General features: G+C 39.3%; 1 protein-coding gene across 1 annotated transcript in view; it reads right to left on the bottom strand.

Annotated features, from left to right (window-relative positions):
- LOC124118998 overlaps positions 1–5,763 on the bottom strand; it is a 40,137-nt gene extending 34,374 nt beyond the window's left edge. Inside the window, exon 1 of the mRNA XM_048393975.1 lies at positions 5,568–5,763. The gene's annotated coding sequence lies outside the window, so the exon portion shown is untranslated. The remainder of the gene's footprint in view (positions 1–5,567) is intronic.
- Positions 5,764–13,274: the final 7,511 nt, after the last annotated feature.

Below are 13,274 nucleotides of genomic sequence, written 5' to 3'. Positions count from 1 at the left end.
AACAGCACAAACCTCCCTTAACCTTTAGCCTGCTGAATTATTTTCACACTTCTTACCCCTGCCTGCTGGATTAATTTTAGCATAAGGTGCTCTAAAGAGGGTGGGTGATTTCAAACAGTCGGTGCCTCATTAAACAAGGGCCAATTGAAGAAATATTTTGCACATTTATTCCTGATAGAAAACTACACAATACTATTCAAAAATATCCCGATGTTTTCAATCATACCAAGGTTAAGACCAAAGCGAACACAAAATTTGTAGATTTTCTTGAACTTACCTGAATTGCGTTATTGAAGTCGGTTTGCATTTCATGCTAGGAACCTTTTAATATTGTAACATTTGTGCAAATTGATTTCAATAATCATATCTCCGATATGTTAATTTTAATTGAGTAAAACTTCGGGGGGGGGTTTATCGGCATATAACAGCGCAATGGTAAATTATGAACCATTTCAGTAAATTTATTATCTAAACGTTAAACAGAAAAATAAATTAATTTTCGAGGTCATCATGTCGGTTGCAGAAATACTAATATTCAGGTTAATCTGACGGAAACAATTAATGACTTATAAATATTCACTAATCCTAATTTCAAGCGTTTTGGTTGAATATTTACGATATACAAAAATAAACAACCCATTTCATGATGCTAGCAGACGTCCTAAAATTTGTTGATGATCTTCTCCATCGAAGAAGGTTTTATTCGTCATATTCCGATTAATATGACGAGAGAAAAACGAAAATAAAGATCGTGAATTCTGACAGCACTATTTCAATAAGTGCAAAGGTCACCGGATGTGATGTCACAGACAGGGGTAGTCTGCTGATAATCTTTCGTAACAAAACAATTACAGTACATTTTGAAATAGTTCGCCTATCACATACAGCGAAAACATAAGTCGATACACAGTATCAGTAATCGCCACTAACATGAAATAAAAATGTGACTTTGACGATATAATTCGCGTATTAGTTAATCCGTTTGACCTTGCATGCTCTCGTGACCCGGAAACGGTAGACGATAAATCAACATGCCACATGCAAGTTTCTCAGTATCTTTTATTTGAACTTCTGTTGATATTTAAGAATCACCATTCAATGTTGTGAATATAAATGGGACATGATTCATATTTCTGCGATGTACACGCTGATAAGTTTTACTACAACAAGTGTATCCCACGTAATACGTCTATGGATATCGTCGATCAGCAAGATCACCCTCTACAAAAGGTGCGCGAAAATTGGCTTGTCAAAACTTGTTTCAAAATAACATCTCCGCGTTGCTGAATATGATAGGGTATATATAAGAAATAAAATGCTCCGTACATATTTTCGGTGTTAGTTCCACATTACATTTGGGATAGTTTTCCTTTCGGGGATACATTCATAGACTCTAGCATGAATTTAGAGCAGTTTACGAAGGATTTCTAAATTTATTCCAAAAATATGAAGACCACCATGATTGCGTATTGATGATAGATTTGTAATTGTTTAATTATTTACAGCTGTTATCAGGTTTTAAAATTTTAAGTTATATTTAGTAGTTATTTTTTCCCCACAATGATTGTGTGTGTGGACAGTAAATATTGGTCTTTGCATCAGCACAGTGTAACTGATCAAACTTCAATTATTATCTTTAGTTTAAACATATTTCTTCAACAATTATTATCTTTCACTCTGAAAATCAACTATGTGAATAAGTAACTCTCTGATGTCATCATTTTAATTTTAGTATTCCATGAATAATGAATAGATCAGATCCTTAACATATATACATACATGTATTAAACTCATATGGACATTAATCTTGTGCATTATGTGTTTTGTTTCCAAATAAAATAATTCTGAAATATAATTTAATAGGAATATGATACATTAATTACAGTAACAGTACCTGTAACAGTACATGACATTTTTGTTTGTTTAATCACAAGAACCATGGTGGCACATAAGCTGGTAAGCTAGCCATATGTTTCTTAGAAAATGCTATCTCAGTCTTCTGGTTGGAATGAAAAGAAACATGCCTGTGTACATGTTTACCCTTGCCAGATGTATTTTTGTCCAGTCAGCCAATCCATTACTTTTGTTCACATTATGTGGTCTATTTTATACATACAGGTACTGCTTCCAACCTGTTTTTCCTTTGTATGCAATCACAGTATCACAACTTCCTCAGCTGGTGTGTATAAAAGTTCCCTTGAGTTCTTTCCTTGAATACTCTTTGTCTAAGTGATTTGGTACCCAAATGGGTATGTGATTTTGTAGATCTACCTAGAATTATTTCAAAGATATACATTAATTTTGGTGTCTTAAACTTAACATAATATTACTTTCCTATCAAAACAATACATTCTAACTTAGGTTTAACCAACTTAACTGGCCTCTTCTTCAGTGACAAGACGTCAATTTTCTCTCAAAACTAAACAATCAATTTCAAGGATCAGTCATAATCATATTTGGAACTTGATGAAATATTTTATTATGTGTTCTGTTCATCTACATGAAAACATAAATATAATTATAGATTATTGTCTTATTTTCTTAGGTACAGATTCACAAAGTATTTTGGGTACAATTTAATTTGTTTTGGTACAAAATCACATATATAGGAGCCTAGAATCTATATATATTCCACTACCTCGTGGTGTACCAAAATTTTAATCAGTTCAGAGGACGGGAGGTTCTCAGAAAGTTTTCAACAACATCTTTAATATTTTAAATTGTTCTTTTTGTAATGTTAGACCAATAATAATATTATGTTGTTATTATTATTGCATATCAATACGTTATATCGCTGTCCGTTGCGGTCGTTTTCAGAAAACATTTTAAAGTTAAAATCATTGAGCGTGAAATCCATTACGGTTTCGGATTTAGACTTACACATTTGATGGCGACAATCACCAAGAAATATGAAACAAATAGGAGTGAAGACTGCTCTCCAGATCAATAAATAGTAAATAGTTGACGAAAAATAGTAAATTATGTATTTTCTTTTGAATTTGAATCTATTTCGGAATTTCTTTATGATAGCTTACCAACTTTTGCATATTTTTCCGTCATGTGTCACATGCGGTACGTGCTTCCGGTTTCAGAAATGATAGCTAAAATTGCAAGTATATTGGTTTATTTCTCGTAAACTGCATTATTTTGCTATTGAATGGTTTACCTAGAATGTATATCAGTTCAGATTTTGCGTATCATCCAATATTTGTCATTTTTCGCAGTTTGTTGACTTTGTTCAAGTCAACAAATCGCGAGTTAGGCCACGCCCAAACGTATCACTGACGTTTGTCGGCTTGTCAATGTGTCCGAAAGTTTATCAAACCAAATCATTTGCAAACTCTTTAAAAATGATTTTTTTTTTACAAAGATTTATACATACGTGTCAATTATTCTAGAAATTTAAGTTAGATGTAACAAAATGATTGTAATAGTCTAACGGGATAACTATGCATGTGGAGTTGTTTGTTTACCGCCGTTGCCATGATCGTACAAGTTCCATCCAATCGATGATGTTACGATTCAGATTGTTTTTGTTTACAATTAGTTGCTAATTTTAGAAAGTTGCTAATTTTTAGAAATTAAGGAACATGAGTGTTTTCCTTTCGTCAGCAAACAAAAAATTATGATCGAATAGGAAAAATGATGAAATTATAAAGAAAATATCGGACTGCATGCCGCTCAACATGAAGTGCAAAAAGTCAACAATGGCCGTTTCAGGTAGTTGTGTGCTGAGAAGTTTGGCCGAAACTTTTTTAACTCGCGATATTTTCTTTTTGAGGTAAATAAATGACTGAAAGTTTTGATATTGAGCAAGCTGAGCATTTATGCATGTCATACGTAATTTAAATGTTACGCAAAGCCTTCTTGTTAAATAGATATGGCGAGTTTTATTTTGGGGTGTCGTTATGCTATTCGCCTGTCGAATGGGTTCGACATTAGATGCACGGGAAGTGACACCTCTGTCGAATGGGTTCGACGTTAGCATGCAGAGCTTTAAGACACATTGTGATCTAATGTACCCATGCTATGATGTATCTGGTCACTGTACACAGTCTATCTGACCACTTGACCCATGTCTAGAGAAAGACTTCAACCAGAAACAGCACAAACCACCCTTAAGACACATGTGATCTAAATGTACCCATGCACAGGTCATTGTATCGAACAGTGTGGACAAGTCAGTCAGGCCATTGTTTTCATAGTGTGGACCAAACAGATTCATGGTCTCTGGGCAAAGTTACCATGGTTACTGTCAAAACCTGCTATTTCCAAACTATGGTCAATGGCCACTTCACTAACCCACCACAAATTATAAATATTCAAATTATCTGAACATATAACACACGGGGAATGACTAACAATAGCATGCTTGCCTTTTGAACAAACTTTCGGCTGACAATATTACAGCGATCATCCGAGTTTCAGCTTCCCTGTGGTTTTTTTCTGAGAAATAGTCAAAACAACCCAAATTCACACTAGATACACTTATGGTGCAGCTATGGATTACAGAATGCAGTTCGTTCACAATTAGAGGTCAGACTCGCTGATTCAGTTGATGAATGTCATTTCATCCTACATGCAAAAGGTTAATTGATGGTCATGATTTCAATCACTAGATTGTCTGGTCCATACCCGATATTTACCGACTGTTGTCATTTAGCTGGAATACTGCTGAATGAGGTGGTAAACAACAAACAAACACAACTGGCATGTAGCTTTGAGCCACATAACACTGCAGCTTCCTCAGCCCTGTAGTTTCTTGGATGAGTTGAAAAAGTTAACTTTAATTTAGGTAAAAATCAATTTAAAAAAATAAGTTACATTATAAGTCCCATTGTATATTGTACATCATAGCAAAGTCTTTCAGTCTGTGGTCTCTGAGAAAGAAAGTTTGAAAGTTTTTTTATAGATTTTTTACCATTTTTTTAAGGAAGTGATTATTTTTTTCATTCTTCAAGCAGGAACAGGTCTGAGTCACAATGTGTTTCTATGTAGCATATCAAGTGTACTGCTTGCCGTGCCAAGCAGATTTTCAGAAGAAGTTTTTAAAGATTACACATAATTTTACTGAGGCAAAGTTACAGTCAAAACGTGCTAGATTCTATTTACATACTAAAGTCAGTGGCCACTTCAAATATATTTAAATCATCTGAACAAATAAGACATGGGTAATGCCATTTAAGCCAAACGATACTTTGGAAAGAGAGCATTTGAACCAACTTTAGGCTGACATAAGATAGATCAGGCGAGTTTCAGCTTCCCTGTGTTTGTTTTCTGAGAAATAGTCAAAACAACCCAAATTCACACTGGATACACTTACGGCGCATCTGTGTTTACAAGAATTCTGTTGATTCGCAATTAGCGGTCATAATATTAACGAACATTGCTCCGTTATTTCCTGAGAGGAGGGAGGATTGACACCAAGGGCCATGTCTTGCCTCGGCCGCACCCAACACAACAGTGCCTGTTGGTGCAGTCGAATGCAAGTCTCGCTAGGTCCGTGTCTACAACTTAATCTATACATTCAAAATATATTTTAAAAATATGAACAGTGAAGATACTACCTTATCTTTCGACGGGCTGGTAAGGTATCCGATGACACATCATATTTTGCTTATAAAACAGCAAACACCATCACGATCAGTTCTAAAAATCACTTCCTGGCCGCCATGTTCTGATTCAAGAAAGTTCAAGGTCGTGTTGGATGGCACTGCTTGCGCTGGCCGCTGAACCAGAGGGGACATGGACGAAAGCTTGGTCCCGTCTCTAAGTATCGGGCGCAACAATAGCGTGGAACTAGTCTTCCTCCAAAACTCTATTACTTTGCATGCTACCCGCGGTATGGATAACGTATTGAATGAGTAGGGAACGATACATCGATGTGAGGAGCTTATTAAAACTGGTACCAAGAACTCGTTGCGCCACACACAGAAGGAAACCAGTCCGGTTGAAATCTCCTGCAGCAAATCTATCTTTCACAGACGGAATGAATATGCTGATGTCAGAGCTAAAAACATGACGTCATTACCTTTGTCCTTGCGTGTTAGAAAACTTGGCAGTGACTCAGCTAACAGTGGCATCAAGTCAAATCTCAGCTTGGCCTGAAAACCAGTAAACTTTAAAGAAATATATTCAGTCAAAAGGCCCCTGTTTCATTGACTCGCTTTGCCGGATTTGCACTTATATACCATAATTACAATACCTTTACAGGAAGAATATTATTTATATTAGAAGATTTATGTTACAAAAAAAATTACCTTTATAGTCTAATGCTAAAAGGTTCTGCATAATGTAGAGAAATTCTACCATATGACAAAACGTGACTTGTGATGGCGGGTGTGAACAGAAATTGAAAAGACAACAGAAGTAAGCCAAAAAATATTGACCCTGTTCAGAATTAGAAACTTTTTCTTCTTCACATCCGACTTTAAATACTTATGAAGGTTCTTGATATGAATGAAAGTGTCCAAAGAGTTTTGGTTTACTATAAATCTACTGCACAAAGCTTAATGTGTTTCTCAGTGTAGCAGAGATTTCCTAAAAGGGATATATCAGTTGGTGATATATTGGCTTGGTCGGTCAGTTTGGTTGTTTTGTTGTTTACGCCGCACTCAGCAATATTCCAGCAATAAGACGGCGGTCTGTAAATAATCGAGTCTCGACCAGACAATCCAGTGAGTGAGTGAGTATGGTTTTACGCCACTTTTAGCAATATTCCAGCAATATCACGGCGAGGGACACCACAAATGGGCTTCATACAATGTACCCCTGTCGGGAATCGAGCCCGAGTCTTCGGCGTATTGAGCGAACGCTTTAACCACTAGGCTACCCGACCGCCCCTCCAGACAATCCAGTGATTAATGTAGTGAGCATCGATCCACGCAATTGGGATACGATGACATGCATCAGCCATGTCATTGAGTCTGCCCGATCCCGTTTGTCGCCTCTTATGACAAGCATAAGATTGAAAAGTATTCATATTTTTGGGTTATTACAATTATTGAGAGCTGTTTCATTTGTTTGACGTTGACTCTGGTTGCATGAATAGATGCAAAGGTAACTGGCTCGTTGCTGGTCCATCCATCACTGGATTGTTTGGTTTGTTCAGAGGCCGCCGTCGCACGGCAGGAGCACTAAACTTTGATCCGTCTATAGAAGATTTATAATTTAGTCAAAACTGGTTTACTTTCACTCTCTGCGCGACATTTGAAACGTTAAAATGACATCTCGACCACTGATAGGAATAAGCTGGTTCCTGTCTCCCTTTGCGTGTCGTCAACTTATTGTGATATTAGAGACGGGGCCCAGCTTATGGTAGGAAGACCTTCAACCGAGTTGAAACCTGTGACGTCAGAACTGGCGATGATGACGTCAGAACTGGCGATGATGACGTCATGCCCTTTGTACTTGAACTCTGTGGCCTTGGTCCTGGTACAGCTGACAGTGACGCTTTATGTGGTCAAATTTCAGTTTGATTTCGGCCAGACAACTGGTCAACTTGAGAGGACGTTTGTGGCCTAATGCGTCAGTTTGTGTGACTTGTTTTGGAATTAAAGAAGTGCCCTAATTTTACTCCTAGTTTACACGTATTAATACGGACAAGGAACGTGTTTAAACATGAGTCACAAAGAAAGAGTTTACCTTGATAAAAAAATAACGTCACGTGACCTCCGCCATAATGGCTGAAGCGACAGAGGCGATTGAGACAACAGTGACGGGAATAATAAAATATCCTGTGGGTTTCAAATTTAGAACACTGGTACATATAGGCTACTTTGTCTTAAGTAGAAATTATTTTTCCGGTGTTTAAAGTATTTGTTTCCCCAAATTAACAAACAATAAAGTGGAATAAAGATTGAGGTAAATGCGTGTAATTGTTGTCGTCACCCCAGGAGTAAAACACACAATAAACTCGTGACTCCATATTTACCGCCATATTCTGCAAGCCAATACTGGTGCAGACTCTGTGTATTGAATATTTATTGTTTACATCCATAACCTGGATTCAAGTGATGTCTCTATTACAAAGGTTTGTGTGTATACAAGGTTAAACTGAAAGAGTGGTGCCCATAGTGGCCTTGTTGGCTCACCAACAACAAATAATTTAAATTAATGATTTTAAAACTGAACAGTTTTTAAATTTCTCCTGAAAATAAATCTACAAAACAATAAACTTGTTGTGGCTTGAAGGAGGAAATGGAGCTCACGGCCATAGAGGCAGTTCTCTTGGTCACACACACACGCACGCACGCACGCACGCACGCACGCACGTGGAGCTCACGGCCAGAGTGGCAGTTCTCTTGGTCACACACGCACGCACGCACGCACGCACGCACGTGGAGCTCACGGCCAGAGTGGCAGTTCTCTTGGTCACACACGCACGCACGCACGCACGCACGCACATGGAGCTCACGGCCAGAGTGGCAGTTATCTTGGTCTAACACGCACGCACGCACGCACGCACGCACGCACGCACATGGAGCTCATGGCCATAGAGGCAGTTCTCTTGGTCACACACGCACGCACGCACGCACGCACGCACGCACGCACATGGAGCTCACGGCCATAGAGGCAGTTCTCTTGGTCACACACGCACGCACGCACGCACGCACGCACGCACGTGGAGCTCACGGCCAGAGTGGCAGTTCTCTTGATCACACACGCACGCACGCACGCACGCACGCACGCACGCACGTGGAGCTCACGGCCAGAGTGGCAGTTCTCTTGGTCACACACACACGCACGCACGCACGTGGAGCTCACGGCCAGAGTGGCAGTTCTCTTGGTCACACACACACGCACGCACGCACGCACGTGGAGCTCACGGCCAGAGTGGCAGATCTCTTGGTCACACACACACGCACGCACGCACGCACGTGGAGCTCACGGCCAGAGTGGCAGTTCTCTTGGTCACACACGCACGCACGCACGTGGAGCTCACGGCCAGAGTGGCAGATCTCTTGGTCACACACGCACGCATCCACATGGATGGATGGATGGATGGATGAGTGGGTGGGTGGATGGATGAGTGGGTGGTTGGATGGATGAGTGGGTGGTTGGATGGATGAGTGGGTGGTTGGATGGATGAGTGGGTGGTTGGATGGACGAGTGGGTGGTTGGATGGATGAGTGAATGGATTGATGAGCGGGTGGATGCATGGATGGATGAGTGGGTGGTGGATGGATGAGTGGGTGGATGGATGATTGGGTGGATGGATGATTGGGTGGATGGATGGATGAGTGGGTGGGTGGATGGATGGATGAGTGGATGGATTGATGATTGGGTGGATACATGGATGAATGAGTGGGAGGATGGATGGATGGATGGATGAGTGGGTAGATGGATGGATGGATGAGTGGGTGGATGGATGGATGGATGAGTGGGTGGATGGATGGATGAGTGGGTGGATTGATGATTGGGTGGATCCATTGATGGATTAGTGGGTGGATGGATGGATGGATGGATGAGTGGGTGGATGGATGGAAGGATGATTGGGTGGATGGATGGATGGATGGATCGATCGATGAGTGGGTGAGTAGGTAGATCGATGGGTCAGTGGGTGGGTGGATTGATGATTGGGTGGATGCATGGATGGATGGGTGGGTGGATGAATGTATGAGTTGATGGAGGGATGGATGAGAAGGGCGGATGGATGGATGAGTGGGTTGATGGATGGATGAGTGGAAGGATAGATGATTGGGTGGAAGGATGGATGATTGGGTGGATGGATGGATGAGTGGATGGATTGATGGATGAGTGGATGGATGGATGATTGGGTGGATAGCTGGATGATTGGGTGGAAGGATGGATGAGTGGGTGGATGGATGGATGAGTGGGTGGATTGATGGATGAGTGGATGGATGGATGGATGAGGGAGTGGATTGATGATTGGGTGGATCGATGGATAAGTGAGTGGATGGATGGATGAGTGAGTGGATGGATGGATGGATGATTGGGTGGATGGATGGTTGATTGGGTGGATGCATGGATGGATGAGTGAGTGGATGGATGGATGGATGAGTGAGTGGATGGATGGATGGATGGATGGATGGATGGATGGATAAGTGGATGGATGGATGATTGGGTGGATGGATGGATGGATGGATGATTGGGTGGATGCATAGATGGATGAGTGGGTGGATGGATGGATGGATGAGTGGATCGATGAGTTGATTGATAGATGATGGATGAGTGGGTGGATGGATGGATGAGTGGGTGGATGCATGGATGGATGAATAGATGGATGCATGGATGGATCAATGGGTGGATGGATGGATGGATGGATGAGTGAATGGATGGTGGATGAGTGGTTCGATGGATTGATGGATGAGTGGGTGGATTGATGAGTGGGTGGATGCATGGATGGATGAGTGGATGGATAGATGGATGAGTGGGTGGATGGATGGATGAGTGGGTGGATGGATGGATCGATGAGTGGATGGATGAGTGGGTGGGTGGTTGGATGGATGAGTGGGTGGATGTATCACCATGTTTCACCATGTTTCACCATGCATCACCATGCATCACCATGTATTTCATGTATCACCATGCATTTCATGTATCATCATGTATCACCATGCATCACCATGTATCACCATGCATTTCATGTATCACCATGTATCACCATGTATTTAATGTATCACCATGCACCACCATGTATCACCATATATTTCAGGTATCACCATGTATCACCATGTATTTCATGTATCACTATGCATCACCATGTATTTCATGTATCATCATGTATTTCATGTATCACCATGTGTTTCATGTATCACTATGTATCACCATGTATCACCATGTATTTCAGGTATCACCATGTATCACCATGTATTAAATGTATCACCATGTATCACCATGTATTTCAGGTATCACCATGCATTTCATGTATCACCATGTATTTCATGTATCACCAAGTATTTCAGGTATAACCATGTATCACCCTGTATCACCATGTATTTCATGTATCACCATGTATTTCATGTATCACCATCTATCACTATGTATCACCATGTATTTCAGGTATCACCATGTATCACCATGTATCACCATGTATTTCATGTATCACCATGTATTTCATGTATCACTATGTATCACCATGTATCACCATGTATTTCAGGTATCACCATGTATCACCATGTATTAAATGTATCACCATGTATCACCATGTATTTCAGGTATCACCATGTATTTCAGGTATCACCATCTATTTCAGGTATCACCATGTATTTCATGTATCACCATGTATCACCATGCGTTTCATGTATCACCATGTATCACCATGTATTTCAGGTATCACCATGTATCACCATGTATTTCAGGTATCACAATGTATTTCATGTATCACCATATAACACCATGCGTTTCATGTATCACCATGTATCACCATGTATTTCATGTATCACCATGTATTTCATGTATCACCAAGTATTTCAGGTATCACCATGTATCACCATGTATCACCATGTATTTCATGTATCACCATGTATTTCATGTATCACCATGTATTTCATGTATCACCATGTATCACCATGTATTAAATGTATCACCATGCATCACCATGTCTCACCATGTATTAAATGTATCACCATGTATTTCAGGTATCACCATGTATTTCATGTATCACCATGTATTTCATGTATCACCATGTATCACCATGTATTTCAGGTATCACCATGTATCACCATGTATTTCATGTATCACCATGTATCACCATGTATTTCATGTATCACCATGTATTTCATGTATCACCATGTATTTCAGGTATCACCATGTATTTCATGTATCACCATGTATTTCATGTATCACCATGTATCACCATGTATTTCATGTATCACCATGTATCACCATGTATCAAATGTATCACCATGTATCACCATGTATCAAATGTATCACCATGTATCACCATGTCTCACCATGTATTTCAGGTATCACCATGTATTTCATGTATCACCATGTATTTCATATATCACCATGTATCACCATGCATCACCATGTATTTCAGGTATCACCATGTATCACCATGTATTTCATGTATTACCTTGTATTTCAGGTATCACCATGTATTTCATGTATCACCATGTATCACCATGTATTTCAGATATCACCATGTATCACCATGTATTTCATGTATCACCATGTATCACCATGTATTTCATGTATCACCATGTATTTCATGTATCACCATGTATTTCAGGTATCACCATGTATTTCATGTATCACCATGTATCACCATGTATTTCATGTAAGACCATGTATTTCATTTATCACCATGTATCACCATGTATCACCATGTATTTCATGTATCACCATGTATTTCATGTATCACCATGTATTTCATATATCACCATGTATCACCATGTATTTCAGGTATCACCATGTATCAGCACGTATTTCATGTATTACCATGTATTTCAGGTATCACCATGTATCACCATGTATTTCATGTATCACCATGTATCACCATGTATTTCATGTATCACCATGTATCACCATGTATTTCATGTATCACCATGTATCACCATGTATTTCATGTATCACCATGTATTTCATGTATCACCATGTATTTCATATATCACCATGTATCACCATGTATCACCATGTATTTCAGGTATCACCATGTATCACCATGTATTTCATGTATTACCATGTATTTCAGGTATCACCATGTATTTCATGTATCACCATGTATAACCATGTATTTCAGGTATCACCATGTATCACCATGTATTTCATGTATCACCATGTATTTCATGTATCACCATGTATCACCATGTATCAAATGTATCACCATGTATCACCATGTCTCACCATGTATTTCAGGTATCACCATGTATTTCATGTATCACAATATATTTCATATATCACCATGTATCACCATGCATCACCATGTATTTCAGGTATCACCATGTATCACCATGTATTTCATGTATTACCTTGTATTTCATGTATCACCATGTATTTCAGGTATCACCATGTATCACCATGTATTTCAGATATCACCATGTATCACCATGTATTTCATGTATCACCATGTATCACCATGTATTTCATGTATCACCATGTATTTCATGTATCACCATGTATTTCAGGTATCACCATGTATTTCATGTATCACCATGTATCACCATGTATTTCATGTAACACCATGTATCACCATGTATTTCATGTATCACCATGTATTTCATGTATCACCATGTATTTCATATATCACCATGTATTTCATATATCACCATGTATCACCATGTATTTCATGTATCACCATGTATTTC

Source organism: Haliotis rufescens, unplaced genomic scaffold (genome assembly GCF_023055435.1).
Source record: "Haliotis rufescens isolate VD_foot unplaced genomic scaffold, xgHalRufe1.0.p SCAF_125, whole genome shotgun sequence".
NCBI lineage: Eukaryota > Metazoa > Mollusca > Gastropoda > Lepetellida > Haliotidae > Haliotis > Haliotis rufescens.
Note: the sequence above shows the minus strand (reverse complement) of the source record. Positions and strands in the feature narration are given on the sequence as shown.